Consider the following 6,000-nt stretch of genomic DNA (forward strand, 5'->3'; position numbering starts at 1 on the left):
TTTCCAGAACTACACCAACCTGATTCCTTTATAGCTAAGGATATGCAGGCAACATCTGAAGCAAGGTTCGGTCAAACTTTTTCAAAATGCTTCCAAATAGAGTTTCAAACGGGAAACATTGCTCGTAGTTGCTCACTTTTTCTTTGGCCGAAAACTCTTCATGTTTCCGAGCAAAGAGGGGCAGCTGTGAGCACCTAATTTTTGCCCTACGTGAAAATAACTCCTAAAAATAAATCAAAAATAATTTGTAAGGGATTTTAGGAGTTTTTTTTATTCAGTTGCATTTCATGCATTTTTAATATTTGAAAATTATAGAAAAAATAAAAAAATTGTCACATTTTTATTTTCATGACATCCTAGGTTCAATTTACATTTAGGAATTAATTACATTGAGTTAATTGTATTATTAGGGGGAAAATCACAAAAATAGTCATTTTTACATATTTAGCTTTTAGTCTTTAGAACTTAGTGTTTTTACTTAGTTTTAAGTTAATTAGTTGTTGTAATAAATAAAGAATTTTATTTTCTACAAAAAAATAGCTTTATTTAGGTTTTTAATTAATTAAAGAAAAGAAAAAGAGAAAAATAAATAGAAGAAAATAGGAAAAACGTTTGGTCTTGTTTATTCAAAATTGGGCCAATCCTTAAATTGACTCCAATTAATTAACCCAAGACCAATCCTTTAGCCCAAGCCCATTACTCTAACTTATCCAAACCCATTACTCTTTAATAAAACCTAGATATAGAAAGAAGACAACATCAGACAATTAAGGACCTCACCCTGAAGAAGCGAAAAAGGGTGCAACTCAACTTTTTCCAAAAAGGAAAGTAATGAAAACAGACCACTTTCCCCTTTAGATCAGAGAAACGACCCTATCTGCTCACAACTAAAAATCGGACTCCTCCCATTGAGAAGGCAGAAAAAAATGGCAAATCCACCTATTGTTGTAGCTGCCAAACCTATCGATTCTCCTCTTGAAACAACAACTGTGGTTGTCTCCTGCAGATCTTGTTGAGCTAACTGAATTTCTGCTGCTGTTGCTTCATTCCACATTCAGAGCTTATTTTCTATTTTATTGTTCTTGCTGTCCAGGTATGGCTCTTTGACTAAATGACATAAACCTGTAGATTTGTTTGAGAATAAGAATTGGTGGAAATTGTTCATGTGTCATCTGCCCTGCTACCTTTATTTGATGGCTATTGTTGGTTTGTTTAATTGCTGAAGTTTTTGGTTTCTACTTTGTTTTTGTTGATACGCAATTTTTCCTATATATTTTTTATATGCAAAATACTTTCAAAATAGCATGTGTAGGCATGTATAAGTATGTCAATTGTTTTATTATTTTTTTCGTGATTTTTAAAAATTTTAAAATCAATTTATTCCCCTATTTTACTCATAAACAAACCCAATAATATTTTTAGAATTATCATTTTTTGGTGATTTATTTATTGGATTCTCATATTTATACTAAAATATAGCTAATATATTTTTTGCATATTTTTTATAATTGATTTAGTATTTTTAAGGCTAAATTGCATATAATTGCAATTTTAGCCTCTTTTAGATTTAATTGTGTTTATATCTATAAAAATTAAGTCCAGTATTTTTAATTTGATAATTATGTAATATAAATCATTTTAGTACCTTTTATTTATTTCCAGAAACTATTTTATTATTTTTTATAAAATAAATAAGGAAAATGGCTATTTAAATGTTAGCCCATTTGTATTTCAATTTTGGCCAGATTTGGCACCCCTAATTAAACCCAATTTCAGATCCCATTACTCAGATCAAATCCTAAATTTACCCGACCCATAACCCTTTAAAATAACCCGCTCGAACCCCTTGTTAATCTCAGCCATTGATCACTTAAGATCAACGGCTCATATTTACCCTTTCCTTTTTAATTCCCCAATACCCCCCAAACCCTATTCATTTCTCACCGGTAGCCGCCCCTGGATCCCCCCCTTCTCTCAATTTTCTCTCAAAGCTTCTTGAACCCTAGTCACCTCCCTCCACTTCTACCCTAAAATCACCGGAATCCATGGCTTCCAAGGCCAATGAAGCTCCATACCGGCCTCCTATAACTCCTACACGCCTGGTCACTATAGTTTCAAGGCCTGACCATGAAGAAGCTTGGTCCAGACCTCGGATGTTTTCAGTGCTATGGCTATCTCCGGCCATTTTCGACCTTGTTCCGGCTAGTTATGGTTATTCGAGCTTGATCTCGACCTCTCCTGCTTAGATCAATGATTTCCAAGTCTTTATCACCCTCTGGGTTTCTTCTGAAATCCTAACCTTCGAGGTTTTTCTGATTCTTTTAGATCCGTTGTAGATCTGTGCTTACCCTAAGCTTTCAAATGTTTTCTCAAAGTTTCTTTCAAAACTCTGCTTTCAAAACTTTTATCTTTTCCGATCTAGGGTTTTGTTGAGTTATTTAAAAGTTTCTCGGATCTTTAACATGTTCTATTGTGTTTCTTATATTAGTTTTTCTATTGTGTTTCTTATGTTCTTCTGTGTTTCTTATACTGTGTTTCTTATGTTGATTCTTCTACCATGTTTCTTATGTTGCTTCTCTACTGTGTTTCTTATGTTCTTCTACTGGAATACGCATACTAAGAGTCTTAGTTCAGTTTTGGGATTTCTAAACTTATTTCATTAGTATTGCTACCTAATTTACTCGTCCTTTTATCTCTACGCTCGATTGATGGTAAAACCCTAAAATTTAGGGATTCATTCGAGTTTTGAGACCATTTGCTTTGTGATTTGCTTGTTCTTCATCTCTGAACTTGTTCAATATCAAAACCCTAAACTTCTTTGGACCTAGTCGAGTTTCTGAAGTTGTTTCATCTACTGCTCGATTGAGCTTCGAAATCTTTGTTTCGACCTTTGTTTCTTTATATGATTCTGGTTCCCTGCTAAACTCTTCTAAGGTCTTTCCACTGGACCCTATGCATGTTATTTGATACTCTCTCTCTTGTTGAGTTACTATGTGACTACCATGCTCCTATAGTTCACTGATTTTGCAATTGCATGACACCTTTCGTTGTCCTAAATTCAGCCTCGCATGCCTAATACTTGTGTACTCTTTATATTTGTTGAACTTTCCCTCTAAAATGACTTTCAATTTTTGATTGATTTCAGACTTCCTTTTGTGTAATTTTGATTGATTTCTTTCCTTGTTTTGCTAATTTCCTTGATACTTGGTTTGAGTCGAAAACTTTCCTTAGCCTTTCTGACTTGGTTTATTCATGGACCAGTAATTTCAAATCTCTGACTCCTTGATTTACTTCTATTAATTGATTTTTACCTTATTTATTTAATCGTGTATTTCAAAATTCTTCCCTTAAATAAACTCCTATGTATCTACCCCTAATTTTCTACTTTGCACAAGATGATTACTTGATCCTTTCCTTAAATAATTTTGTTCATTACCGTTAAGTTTAAACTCCTTAATTAAAGGAAGTCTCGTACTAATTTACTTTTAATTGATACCCAATTCCTTAATTATTTTCTTACCTTCTTTCCGCCTGTTTTCACACTATAAATACCGGCTCTTCATTGACACAAACACACCAACACTCATAGTCTTTCTGAACTTATACCCATACTTAAAAGTATTTTCTCTTGTTACTTGTACTGTGGCCTGTTTGCAAGTCCTGCTGCCTGCTTTTCTCTATTTGCTTCTTTGAAACTGGTCTATCCTGATTTAAGGTTTTCAGCACCACAACAATGTGTTTATTTACTACCTTTGTATGCATGTCTGCCTACTGCTTCTGTATAGTTCAACACTTACTCTAGCATGCTGAAATTTCTTTCTGCATGTTCTATTATGAATCCCAAACCCCTACCCCTATGTGTTCATGCTATGGTTTGTTTGAGGCATGGCAATACTGTAAATTATTGTCCATAACTCAAACTTGATCCCCCTGGGATCCTAGCCTCCAATAGTGTGTATTTCTAGTAGGCTTATAGGTATGCCAGCATCCTCCATTGCTGGGCATGCCTAAAGCTTGCCCTTGCCTAAGCAATAGGCTCTTTACAATTTCCCTACTCCCCTAAATCCCTTTTGTGTACCTGTTTGTAGCTATTTCTCTCTCCTTTATTCCCTAGAACTCTGTTTTTCACTTGCACTCTCTCTTAGACTTTATGTTTTGCCCCCCTCTTGTGAGCCTCGCCTTGGGACCCATTGAGTTCCCTCTAAACTTGGACACTTGAGGGCTGGTACTTCCACACTGTACTTGCCCCTATTCTGATAATGCAATTTGGGTGTAAGTATTGTTCGGAGTCCCATTGAGGCTCTTAGGGAACTTTGACCCACTCAAATTGGATAAAGGCTTTGGATCGTTGGTCCTGAAGTTGGGTTTATCACGTAACTCAAAGATGAAGTCAGAATCAGGCTTCCTCTAGTTGTATTTTACTTTTTCTGATGTAGTTTCATTTATTCTAGTTTGTAATAAGTTGTAATAAACACTTGGGGCTGGCTAGTGAAAAAGGGTGGGTGACAATGCATGCAAAGGGTAGAAATCATGCCTATAGGACTATTCTATTTCTGCATATTCAACAACATATAGAAACCATGCCTATAAGGTTGTTCTAATTCTGCATATTCAACCACATATAGATACTATGTCTATAAGGCTTATGCATATAGATACCATGTCTATAAGGCTTCTGCATATAGAAACCATGTCTATAGGTATCCTGAATTATGCATATAGAAATCATGTCTATAAGACCATTCTGAATTCTACATATTCAAACTCATATAAAAATTATGCCTATAGGATTATTCCATTCTGCATATTCTACATATAGATGTCACACCTCCCTTTTTTACTACACCCCGAGAAGGGTGCATAAGGGAATTTTTCCAATTAAAGGACAATCGAAACGAGATTTATTATTAAAAAATTTAGAGTCGCCACTTGGAAGATTTATGGTGTCCCAAGTCACCGGTTCAAATCCCGAATCGAGGAAAAGATTGACTCTGCTTAACAGTCCGCGAACCAGAAATACGGGTAAGGAATTCTGTTAACCCGGGAGAAGGTGTTAGGCACTCCCGAGTTTTGTGGTTCTAGCACAGTCGCTCAACTGTTACATTCGGCTTAATTATCTGATTTTAATACATGTTCAAACCTATGTGCATTTTCAACCTTAACCGCTTTTATTCATTTTTGAAGAAAATTGCAACGTTATTAGAACACGTCTCGAACCACGTCACATAAATGCACCCGTGATTTAGACATATTTTAACATCGTTGAGATTTGAATTTGGGTCACATAAATGCGCACCCGAATTTAGGAATGTAATATTATTAAACTAACGCGCCTAAGCAATTACGATTGCAACTTTGCGAGGGCCATGTAAATTCTACTAAATGGCACGCCTCGATTTCTAAGGATTAAAATATTAATTAAGCGAGGGCCACACATTTTAAGATTTTATTTGGCATGGAACGCCTCAATTCAAATTTTAAAGGGAATTTAAGCTAAACTTCTGAGGGACATAACTATATCTTACTTAGTACGACATGCCCCAAATCTATTAAACTAATTTTAATAGCCATGGATATTCATATTTAAAGCCAATTCGAAAATTAGTACCACAACTACGTCATTGGAACCGTACCCGTAGCTGTGATAAACTAATTATATGCCTGAAGCAAACTATTCAAATCTGTTCAAAAGAAGGAGAAACTGCTTGAAAATATTTTGAGTCAAATCTATCAGATCAGAGATGGCATAGGTACAAAATAAAAATGAAATGGGAACAGAACTTGTTGATCATTTAATACCAGAAAAGCATACTTGAACCATGAAACTACGACTCTGAGGGAGAAGCTGAATTTGATATGTTATTTTACATAACAGGTGAAGTACCTATAACATATATCTGCCCACTATATATAACTCAAAAATGGCCTTGAAATCGCATAATAAAGCACAACCAATTCTGAGCTCTGAAGAAAGAACCCATTTGTTTATTGTCATGGAAA

The sequence above is a fragment of the Nicotiana tabacum genome, chromosome 7, assembly GCF_000715075.1.
Source record: "Nicotiana tabacum cultivar K326 chromosome 7, ASM71507v2, whole genome shotgun sequence".
Classification (NCBI taxonomy): domain Eukaryota; kingdom Viridiplantae; phylum Streptophyta; class Magnoliopsida; order Solanales; family Solanaceae; genus Nicotiana; species Nicotiana tabacum.